This window comes from Tamandua tetradactyla, chromosome 15 (assembly GCF_023851605.1).
Source record: "Tamandua tetradactyla isolate mTamTet1 chromosome 15, mTamTet1.pri, whole genome shotgun sequence".
Lineage (NCBI taxonomy): Eukaryota > Metazoa > Chordata > Mammalia > Pilosa > Myrmecophagidae > Tamandua > Tamandua tetradactyla.
In genome coordinates this window covers 45709078-45721520 of record NC_135341.1, presented here as the reverse complement: position 1 = coordinate 45721520, position 12443 = coordinate 45709078, and the positions used below count along the sequence as shown (strand labels likewise).

At 39.3% G+C, this 12443-nt stretch overlaps 1 protein-coding gene and 1 pseudogene across 10 annotated transcripts in view; one reads left to right on the top strand and one right to left on the bottom strand.

Moving 5' to 3' along the window:
• The window catches only part of ULK4 (unc-51 like kinase 4), a 749242-nt gene that overhangs the window by 327907 nt on the left and 408892 nt on the right, over positions 1 to 12443 (bottom strand). The gene's annotated exons all lie outside the window — the stretch shown is intronic.
• LOC143657964 (ATM interactor pseudogene) lies at positions 352 to 2512 on the top strand (annotated as a pseudogene).

Sequence of the window (12443 nt, the reverse complement as noted above, 5' to 3'; positions counted from 1 at the left end):
ATTTTCATAAAACACTCATCAAAAGTCATTGAACAGGAACTAGGCCCTGCTGCTGTACAGGAGCCACAGCAGAGTCTGAGGCAGTGGAGGCAAGGCTCGCAATTCTGGGCTCGGGAGCCCCGACCATCCTGGAGGCTGCGAGGGGAGCCGCCACCACCTCGGCCCATGAGGTCCCCCAGGATGGCTGAGGGACAGCTGACTGCAGCACAGCCCGCAGTGGCAAGGCAGCAGCCCACAGCTCTGGCGCTGCTGACCTGGGTGCTGATCCAGTTGTGGGAGGATGAGTTGTCTCAGGCCGTGCACATCAATATCCTGTGTACCACGTATGACTGCCGCAAGATCCTGCCCAACAGCCCAGAACTCAACATGTACCAGGTCAAGAGTCACTGCTGCAGGACAGCATAGTAAATCCAACTATAAGTAAGATTTGAAAACTTTACCAAAATTCTACTGTTGTCCAACTGAAGGATGCTCTAGAGGCCCCAATAGACCATTTTCTCAATTCTCTCTTGTAAAACAACACTTTATGAAAATGTATGCTGCAAAGAAGCATAAATGTAGTAAGTGCAGCAATTCTTATGGTACTGAATGGGACTTGAAAAGACACAGAGTGTGGCATGACCTTCCAGTGTACATCTGTCTGTCCTTATGCCAGCAGAACTGCTTTGCAGTCACACATCTACTGAACTGGCCATGAGATCCCTGCTGCGCACAGGGATACACTCAGTAAGAAAAGGAAAATGGAGAATTCTATGAACAACCAGAAGATGTCAAAAAAGACCATTGAATCACTGCTCAATAAATCAACCTCTAATTCAGACACCCAAGAACTAGAAACATCAGAAATAAAGCTAGCCACTTCCTTTGAAGACTCTTGCTAGTGTAATTCCAGAAAACAGACTCTTACACCACCTCCAAGATATCCTCAGAAATTGCTTTTACTAAAGTCCAAAGAAACTTCGGTTAAACGGCCTGCTATGCTGTTCTCTCCTATGCCTGTCTTTGTTCCTACCGTGGCCGACTCCTCAGCCCAGCCTGCGGTAGTAGGTGTAGATCATCAGGGCTCTGCCACAGACACCATTCCTTTACTTCCCCCTGTCCACAGGAACCCAGATCCTCAGCCTAGATTCAGAAGTTTGCTCTCTTAGGGAGAGCCTGCCGCTTTCAAAAATTGTGAATCCCATTACTGTTGAGCCAACAAGTACAGGTGTTCAAGTGAACTTGGGTAAAAATCCACCTACTACTTTATAACAACTAGGGAACACATGTCAGAAGAACAGCATTTCTTCCATCAATGTGCAGACAAATCTGTCTTAGGCCTCACCAAACTTCATTCCTTCTGCACAATGGGCTGCCCCAGATTCCTTTGTACCATCTTGTTCTCAAACTGATTTGATCTTTGGTTCTGAAGTTTCGCTTCTCATTAGAGTTCATACTCGAGCACTGTTACCCAGTTCTGAAGCAACTTCATCTATAGCCACTCAGACTGATACTTTTTTAGATGCTTGTTTCCATTCACGTGGTATCTCCAAAGAAATTCAAACCACTGGGGTACAAAGTTCCACAGATGACCCATGAACCAAGCAGTAATGTGTGGAGACATCTTTCAGAATATTCATTCATCATACAGCATTTCTACAGACAAATTTATAAACAACAAGTTTGGCAGCAGAGACTATAACTCATAGTTTGTTACCTTAGAGTGACCCTAAGACTTTAAATCAAGATATTGAGAAATTTGCAGCAATTACAAACTTCAGTGTGCAGAATAGTATGTTTTCTTCACAAAACATGACAGATAATCAGACCCAAACCACAGATTTATTCAGTGATTTAGAAAATATCTTATCAAGTAACCTGCTGGTTCAGACACTGGATAATTGAAGTCTTTTGTCTGACATGAATGTTGGACCTGACTCCTAGCTGCCATCTGTCCCAACCCAGATCCCGGAATAGATTTTGATAACGAAGAGTTCTTTTCAGGCTCAAATTTCCAAACTCAAATGTAAGAGCATGAACTCAGCAATATGAACACTGAACCAGTCTTGGAATCCCTGGACATAAAGACCCAAACTGATTTTTTAGTTGCAGACACCTCTGCTCAGTCCTATAGTTGTAGGGGAATTGCAAACTTCTGGAGCCTTGAAATATGTGATATACAGACAAACAAACTTGTTTTGAAACAGTAGCCCTCATCTGCTCTGGGCAGCATTGTGAAACACTCCAGCTTTTCCATAAGCACGATTCATCTGACACAGAAACCCAAATAGAAGGGACTTCCACTAAAAAATTACCTTCTCTAGAAAGCAAAATTCAGTTGAATAGTACAGAAACACAAACCATGAAGTCTGGTTTTCAAACCCTGAGGAGTTTGTTTTTCACCAGCAATGAAACTCAAACAGCCACAGATGACTTCCTTCTGGCCAATTTGGTCTGGAACGTAATGGAGTCTCAGTTCAGTTCTGTGGAAACCAATACATGGGCAAAACTACACATAGTCTCAAACTTCTAAAAGTGAAGTCCATATACAGGATGGCATTTGCAGGTTTCTTCTGGATTGAGAAAATGGGGAACGGGGACAACAGTTTTAACTACTGAACGTAGTTCTTTAGATTCTTTGTGGTTCTTTGCCTTTTGTACTTGTAAACATGAAATTCGTGTATAAATGTGAGTGTATTATAAAATGTATGACACTGATGTTAAAAAACAATGTAGTTGAACAATTCTTGCATTCTTCTCTTCGTATAACTTATAATACAATATAAGTACATGCTCTATTTCTTGAGGAATTTTCATACTCCTTTTAACATTGAATCCTCTGTGCTCTCAATTATACCTCCAAGAATGTATTTAATGTGAAATGTTTTGCTGGTGTCACTTTCTCTGGGACAACTTCATTCTTTTAGTTACATCCATTCATCTCATTAATGTCAGTAAGTTCACCTTCACTAAGTATCACTGGCTGCATATTTTGAGTTATTAGAACAGTGGAAAGATCAACATTCATAGAAACAGTTATTTCTTCTGTAACTCCATTCACATTTGGCCAAATTTCATTTCCAGAATGTGCACTTTTTCTTTGCTGCACTTTGTCTTTGCTCGCCAATCCCTCTTTTGTTTATCCATTTTTATAAAATGTCATGTGATGGGTAGTTCAGAGTTTAGAACACCTGCCTTTCAGGCTGGAGACCAGGGTTTGACTCCCAGATCATGCACCCCGCCCCCCCCCCCCCCAAAAAAGAGGCATGTGAGTTCATCACTGTGAGACAAGAAGGCAACAACCACATTTTTGATGTCTGGGAATAAGGTGAACAACAGATGTACAGTGTCCAATCACTGACAGACTTTGAAAGGAGAGATGTGATTGGCCATTCACTATGATGTTCTTGTGTTATTTACAATTAAAGCTTCCCAGTTGATAAAGCAAATACCATACAATGAGTTGGCTTAACAACAGGATTTATTGGCTCCTGGTTTCAGAGGCTAGAAGACTTGCTTCTATATCTTGGTTGATATAATCTGGCTGGTTGCAATCTTTGGGGAGTCTTAGTTACATGGCACCTGTTACATGGTAATGCACATAGTAGTGTCTTCTCCTTTCTCTTCTGGATTCCACTAACTTCCAGCTTCTGGCTGTTCCCTGGGGTTTCTCTTTCTATTTCCAATTTCCTTTTCTTATGAGGATCTCAGCCAAACTAGATCAAGGCACACCTTCAGTTTGGGCACACCTTTAATAACAGGTTCAAAGCTCCTATTTATGAATGGGTTCACACCCACAGGACAGAGGTTTGGACTTGAACATGACTTTTGTGAGGGGCATAATTCAATTTCCAACATTTACTTAGAGATTTGTTGATTGAAGAGTTAGTAATGAAGTTTGTATTTTATGCAATTACTCAGAGTTAATATACTGTGGTAAGTGAAATTTGAACCATGTTGTTAGGAAACTTGTATCACTTTTTTTTATTAATTAAAAAAAATTAACAGGCAGCCGCGATGGACTGAAGATGGGGACGGTGATCATAGCTCTGGAAAAGGTGTTTGTACTGCATATATACAACATCCTGAACCAAAATAAAACAAATGCAGAAGACTTCCGGAGAAAATGGCGGCTTAGTAAGATGCATGGGTCTTAGTTCCTCCTGTAGAACACCTACTAATGAAATAGAAACAGTACAGAACAGCTCCCGGAGCCATGACACAGACCAAAAAGACAGCGTAACCCATTCTGGAATGGCTTAACCGGCTGGGGGAATCTGCTGCGGTGAGATCCCCGAGGGGCGCACGCTTCCCCGGGGCGGCTGGTGGCCGGAGTCACTCTCTCCCTCCTTCCCGGGTCGGCTGGGAGAATTGGACAGGAGGTCCCCTGAAGCCGCGGCAGCTGGCGCCCCCCCCCCCCCACGCATGGCCTCCCGGGCCGGCTGGGAGAATTGGATCGGAGGTACCCAAAGCCGCGGCGGTCGGTGTACCCCGCCACGCTTGGCTTCCCGATCCGGCTGGGAACGTTGGATTGACACTCCCCCAAGGGGCGGAGGTCGGCGCCCCCTCCACCATGCGTGGATTCCAGGGCCGGCTGGGAGATTCGAATCGGCACTCCACCCAAGTCGCAGAGGCTGGCGCCCCCCCCCATGCGCAGATTCCCGGGCCAGCTGGGAGATTCGGATAGGCACTCCCCCAAGCCGCTTCGGCTGGCGACCCTCCCCCACAGCGAGAGTTTTCCAAAGTTAAAGGAGCCACAGATCTTTTACTGGTGGGACCTGCAGAGAGACAAGCACCACAAGCACCACATACTGGGCAGGAAAAGAAAAACAGAGCCCAGAGAATTCACAGAAAAATCTTTCAACCTGCTGGGTCCCACAACAAGGGAAATCTGATTAAATGCCCAGATGCAAGCAGAAAATAACGTATGACGCTAGGAAAATTAAACATATGGCCCAGTCAAATGAACAAACCAATAGTTCAAATGAGATACAAGAGCTGAGACAACTAATTCTGAACATACGAACAGAAATGGAAAACTTCTTCAAAAACCAAATCAATAAATTGAGGGAGGACATGAAGAAGACATGGGCTGAACAAAAAGAAGAAATAGAAAGTCTGAAAAACAAATCACAGAACTTATGGGATTGAAGGACAAAGTAGAAAAGATGGAAAAAACAATTGATACATACAATGGTAGATTTAAAGAGACAGAAGCTAGAATTAGTGAAGTGGAGGATGGAACATCTGAATTCCAAAAAGAAACAGAAACTATAGGGAAAAGAATGGAAAAATTTGAGCAGGGGATCAGGGAACTGAATGATAATATGAAGCACACAAATATATGTGTTGTGGGTGTCCCGGAAGGAGAAGAGAAGGGAAAAGGAGGAGAAAAACTAATAGAAGAAATTATCACTGAAAATTTCCCAACTCTTATGAAAGACCTGAAATTGCAGATCCAAGAAGTGTAGCGCAACCCAAAGAGAATAGACCCAAATAGGCATTCTCCAAGACATTTACTAGTTAGAATGTCAGAGGTCAAAGAGAAAGAGAGAATTTTGAAAGCAGCAAGAGAAAAACAATCCATCACATACAAGGGAAACACAATAAGACTATGTGTAGATTTCTCAGCAGAAACCATGGAAGCTAGAAGACAGTGGGATGATATATTTAAATTACTAAAAGAGAAAAACTGCCAACCAAGAATTGTATATCCAGCAGAATTGTCCTTCAAAAATGAGGGAGAAATTAAAATATTTTCAGACAAAAAGTCACTGAGAAAATTTGTGACCAAGAGACCAGCTCTGCAAGAAATACTAAAGGGAGCACTAGAGTCAGATACGAAAAGACAGAAGAGAGAGGTATGGAGAAGAGTGTAGAAAGAAGGAAAATTGGATATGATATATATAATACAAAAGGCAAAATGGTAAAGGAAAATAATATCCAAACACTAATAACACTAAATGTTAATGAACTGAATTTCCCAATCAAAAGACATAGACTGGCAGAATGGATTAAAAAACAGGATCCTTCTATACGCTGTCTACAGGAAACACATCTTAGACCCAAAGATAAACATAGGTTGAAAGTGAAAGGTTGGGAAAATATATTTCATGCAAATAACAACCAGAAAAGAGCAGGAATAGCTATACTAATACCCAACAAATTACACTTCAAATGTAAAACACTTAAAAGAGACGAAGAAGGAAACTACCTACTAATTAAAGGAACAAATAAACAAGAAGACATAACAATTATAAATATTTATGCACTGAACCAGAATGCCCCAAAATACGTTAGTAATACACTGCAAACCCTGAAAAGGGAAATAGACACCTATACCATAATAGCTGGAGACTTTAATTCACTACTCTCATCAATGGACAGAACATATAGACAGAGGATCAAAAAAGAAACAAAGAATTTGAATATTACAATAAATGAGCAAGACTTAACAGACATTTATAGGACATTACATCCCACAACAGCAGGATACACCTTTTTATCAAGTGCTCATGGATCATTCTCAAAGATAGACCATATGCTGGGTCACAAAACAAGTCTTAACAAATTTAAAAAGATTAAAATCATACACAAAACTTTCTCGGATCATAAAGGAATGAAGTTGGAAATCAATAATAGGCAGAGAGCCAGAAAATTCACAAATATGTGGAGGCTCAACAAGACAATCTTAAACAACAAGTGGGTCAAGGAAGAAATTGCAAGAGAAATTAGTAAATATCTCAAGGGGAATGTAAACAAAAAACAACATATCAAAACCTATGGGATGCAGCAAAGGCAGTGCTAAGAGGAAAAATTATTGCCCTAAATGCCTATATCAGAACAGAAGAAAAGGCAAAAATTAAGGAATAAACTGTCCACTTGGAAGAAATGGAGAAAGAACACCAAACCAACCCCAAAGCAAGCAAAAGGAAAGAAATAACAAAGATTAGAGCAGAAACGAATGAAATTGAAAACATGAAAACAATAGAGAAAATCAATAAGACCAGAACTTGGTTCAATGAGAAAATCAATAAGATTGATGGGACCATAGTAAGATTGACAAAAAGAAGAAGAGAGAGGACGCAAATAAATAAGATCAGAAATGGAAGAGGAGACATAACCACTGACCCCACAGAAATAAAGGAGGTAATAACAGGATACTATGAACAACTTTACGCTAATAAATACAACAATTTATATGAAATGGACAGATTCCTGGAAAGGCATGAACAAACAACTTTGACTCAAGAAGAAATAGATGACTTCAACAAACCAATCACAAGTAAAGAAATTGAACCAGTCATTCAAAAGCTTCCCAAAAAGAAAATTCCAGGACCAGACGGCTTCACGTGTGAATTCTACCAAACATTCCAGGAAGAATTAGTACCAACTCTCCTCAAACTCTTCAAAAAAATCGAAGTGGAGGGAAAACTACCTAATTCATTCTATGAAGCCAATATCACCCTCATACCAAAACCAGGCAAAGATATTACAAAAAAGAGAAAACTACAGACCAATCTCTCTAACGAATATAGATGCAAAAATCCTCAACAAAATTCTAGCAAATAGAATCCAACAACACATTAAAAGAATTATACATCATGACCAAGTAGGATTCATCCCAGGTATGGAAAGATGGTTAAACATACGAAAATCAATTAATGTAATACACCATATCAACAAATCAAAGCAGAAAAATCACATGATCATCTCAATTGATGCAGAGAAGGCATCTGACAAGATTCAACATCCTTTCCTGTTGAAAACACTTCAAAAGGTAGGAATACAAGGGAACTTCCTTAAAACGATAGAGGGAATATATGAAAAACCCACAGCTAATATCATCCTCAATGGGGAAAAATTGAAAACTTTCCCCCTAAGATCAGGAACAAGACAAGGATGTCCATTATCACCACTATTATTCAACATTCTGTTGGAGGTTCTAGCCAGAGCAATTGGACAAGAAAAAGAAATACAAGGCATCAAAATTGGAAAGGAAGAAGTAAAACTATCACTGTTTGCAGACGATATAATAGTATATGTCAAAAACCTGGAAAAATTCACAACAAAACTACTAGAGCTAATAAACGAGTACAGCAAAGTAGCAGGTTACAAGATCAACATTCAAAAATCTGCAGCATTTCTATACACTAGCAATGAACAAGCTGAGGGGGAAATCAAGAAACGAATTCCATTTACAATTGCAACTAAAACAATAAAATACCTAGGAATAAATTTAACTAAAGAGACAAAAAACCTATGCAAAGAAAACTACAAAAAAACTGTTAAAAGAAATCACAGAAGACCTAAATAGATGGAAGGGCATACCGTGTTCATGGATTGGAAGACTAAATATAATTAAGATGTCATTCCTACCTAAATTGATTTACAGATTCAAGGAAATACCAATCAAAATCCCAACAACTTATTTTTCAGAAACGGGAAAACCAATAAGCAAATTTATGTGGAAGGGCAGGGTGCCCCAAATTGCTAAAAGTATCTTGAGGAAAAAAAACGAAGCTGGAGGTCTCACGCTGCCAGACTTTAAGGCATATTATGAAGCCACAGTGGTCAAAACAGCTTGGTATTGGCATAAAGATAGATATATCAACCAATGGAATCGAATAGAGTGCTCAGATATAGACCCTCTCCTCTATGGACATTTGATCTTTGTAAAGCAGTCTACCCAACTAACCTGGGACAGAACAGTCTCCTCAATAAATGGTGCCTCGAGAACTGGATATCCATATGCAAAAGAAGGAAAGAGGACCCGTATCTCACATCCTATACAAAAGTTAACTCAAAATGGATCAAAGATCTAAACATTAGGTCTAACACCATAAAACAGTCAGAGGAAAATGCAGGGAGATATCTTATGAATCTTACAATTGGAGGTGGTTTTATGGACCTTAAACCTAAAGCAAGAGCACTGAAGAAAGAAAGAAAGAAATGGGAGCTCCTCAAAATTAAACACTTTTGTGCATCAAAGAACTTCATCAAGAAAGTAGAAAGACAGCATACACAATGGGAGACAATATTTGGAACGACATATCAGATAAAGGTCGAGTATCCAGAATTTATTAAGAGATTGTTCAACTCAACAACAAAAAGACAGCCAACCCAATTACAAACTGGGAAAAAGACTTGAACAGACACCTACCAGAAGAGGAAATACAAATGGCCAAAATGCACAGGAAGAGATGCTCAATGTCCCTGGCCATTAGAGAAATGCAAATCAAAACCACAAGAAGATATCATCTCACACCCACCAGAATGACCATTATCAACAAAACAGAAAATGACAAGTGCTGGAGAGGATGCGGAGAAAGAGGCACACTTATCCACTGTTGGTGGGAATGTCATATGGTGAAACCACTGTGGAAGGCAGTTTGGCAGTTCCTCAAAAAACTGAATATAGAATTGCCATACGACCCAGCAATACCATTGCTAGGTATCTACTCAAAGGACTTAAGGGCAAAGACACAAACGGACATTTGCACACCAATGTTCATAGCAGTATTATTTACAATTGCAAAGAGATGGAAAAAGCCAAAATGTCCATCAACAGATGAGTGGCTAAACAAACTGTGGTATATACGTACGATGGAATACTATGCAGCTTTAAGACAGAATAAACTTATGAAGCATGTAATAACATGGATGGACCTAGAGAACATTATGCTGAGTGAGTCTACTCTTGGGGGTGACTCTTAGGTCTAAATTTTAAGTAGACTTGACCTATCCTTTGTGGGGTTAAGTTTCATGTGAACAAACCCCAAGACTAGGGGCACAGCCTATAGCTTTGGTTGTCCACACTGCTTGAGAGAATATCAAGTATTCAACTTAGGGAAGTTGAATTTCTCCCCACTCTCACCATTTCCCGAAGGGGGCTTGCAGATACTTTTCCAGTCACTGATAAACTCATTCTGGGATTCATTGGGGGATCACTCTGGACAAACCAACAAAATCTGATGTGCTACCTGAGATTCTGAGTACTTATGACATTCAATCAAACTATCTACATGAGTTATATTAGAAAATGCTCTAGTCAAAATCTAAATTTTGCAACAAATAAACATTTTTTGCTTTGGTTTCACACATAAGGTGGCATTTTAAAGTATTAATTATCATCTATTTTCAGCACCCTGCAATAATAACATTCCTTTGTTCTTCCTCATACCAAAACATTTTTAAAATTTTTACATTATACATTTCACTACTATTGTACACTCTAGGCATTCCTAGATTATACTATCTCGATCTTTAATATCTATCTTTCTTTCTGATATCATTTATGTCCCCAGCCCTCCTCCCTCTATCATTCTCACATGCAGCTTCATTCAGTGTTTTAACATAATTACATTACATTTAGGTAGTATTGTGCTGTCCATTTCTGAGTTTTTGTATCCAGTCCTGTTGCACAATCTGTATCCCTTCAGCTCCAATTACCCCTTATCTTACCCTATTTCTGTGTCCTGATGGTCTCCGTTACGAACGACATATTCCAAGTTTATTCACTAATGTCAGTTCATATCAGTGAGACCATACAGTATTTGTCCTTTAGTTTTTGGCTGGACTCACTCAGCATAACATTTTCTAGGTCCATCCATGTTGTTACATACTTCATAAGTTTATTCTGTCTTAGAGCTGCATAATATTCCACTGTATGTATATACCACAGTTGGTTTAGCCACTCATCTGTTGATGGACATTTTGGCTGTTTCCATCTCCTTGCAATTGTAAATAATGCTGCAATAAACATTGGTGCGCAAATGTCCGTTTATGTCTTTGCCCTTAAGTCCTCTGAGTAGATACCTAGCAATGGTACTGCTGGGTCATATGGCAATTCTATTTTCATCTTTCTGAGAAACCGCCAAACTGCCTTCCACAGTGGTTGCACCATTTGACATTCCCACCAACAGTGAATAAGTGTGCCTATTTCTCCGCATCCTCTCCAGCACTTGTCATTTTCTGTTTTGTTGATAATGGCCATTCTGGTGGGTATGAGATGATATCTCCTTGTGGTTTTGATTGGCATTTCTCTAATGGCCAGGGACATTGAGCATCTCATGTGCCTTTTGGCCATTAGTATTTCCTCTTCTGAGAAATATCTGTTCAAGCATTTTTCCCATTGTGATTGGATAGGCTGTCTTTTTGTTGTTGAGTTGAACAATCTCTTTATAAATTCTGGATACCAGACCTTTATCTGACATGTCAATTTCAAATATTGTCTCCCATTGTGTAGGCTGTCTTTTTACATCTACATTGTTGTATTTATTAGCATAAAGTTGTCCATAGTATTCTGTTATTACCTCCTTTATTTCTGTGGGGTCAGTGGTTATGTCTCCTCTTCCATTTCTGATCTGATTTATTTGCATCCTTTCTCTTCTTTTTGTCAATCTTGTTAAGGGCCCATCAATCTTATTGATTTTCTCATTGAACCAACTCTGGTCTTATTGATTTTCTCTATTGTTTTTGTGTTCTCAATTTCATTTATTTCTGCTCTAATCTTTGTTATTTCTTTCCTTTTCCTTGCTTTGGGTTTGGTTTGCTGTTCTTTCTCCAGTTTTTCCAAGTGGACAGTTAATTCCCGAATTTTTGCCCTTCCTTCTTTTTTGATATAGGCATTCAGGGCAATAAATTTCCCTCTTAGCACTTCCTTTGCTGCGTCCGATAAGTTTTGATATGTTGTGTTTTCATTTTCATTCACCTCGAGATACTTACTAATTTCTCTTGTAATTTCTTCCTTGACCCACTGGTTGTTTAAGAGTGTGTTGTTGGGCTTCCACATATTTGTGAATTTTCTGGCACTCTGCCTATTATTAATTTCCAACTTCATTCCTTTATGATCTGAGAAAGTGTTGTGTATGATTTCAATCTTTTTAAATTTGTTGAGACTTGCTTTGTGACCCAGCATATGGTCTATCTTTGAGAATGATCCATGAGCACTTGATAAAAAGGTGTATCCTGCTGTTGTGGGGTGTAATGTCCTATGCCTGTGAAGTCTAGCTCATTCATTGTAATATTCAAATTCTCTGTTTCTTTATTGATCCTCTGTCTATATGTTCTGTCCATTGATGAGAGTGGCGAATTGAAGTCTCCAACTATTATAGCAGATGCGTCTATTTCCCTTTGAAATATTTGCAGTGTTTGCCTCATGTATTTTGGGGCATTCTGGTTCGGTGCATAAATATTTATGATTGTTATGTCTTCTTGTTTAATTGTTCCTTTTATTAGTAGATAGTATCCTTCTTTGTTTCTTTTAAATGTTTTACATTTGAAGTCTAATTTGTTGGATATTAGATTAGCTACTCCTGCTCTTTTCTGGTTGTTATTTGCATGAAATATCTTTTCCTAACCTTTCCCTTTCAACCTATGTTTATCTTTGGGTCTAAGATGTGTTTCCTGTAGACAGCATATAGAAGGATCCTGTTTTTCAATCAATTCTGCCAGTCTATGTC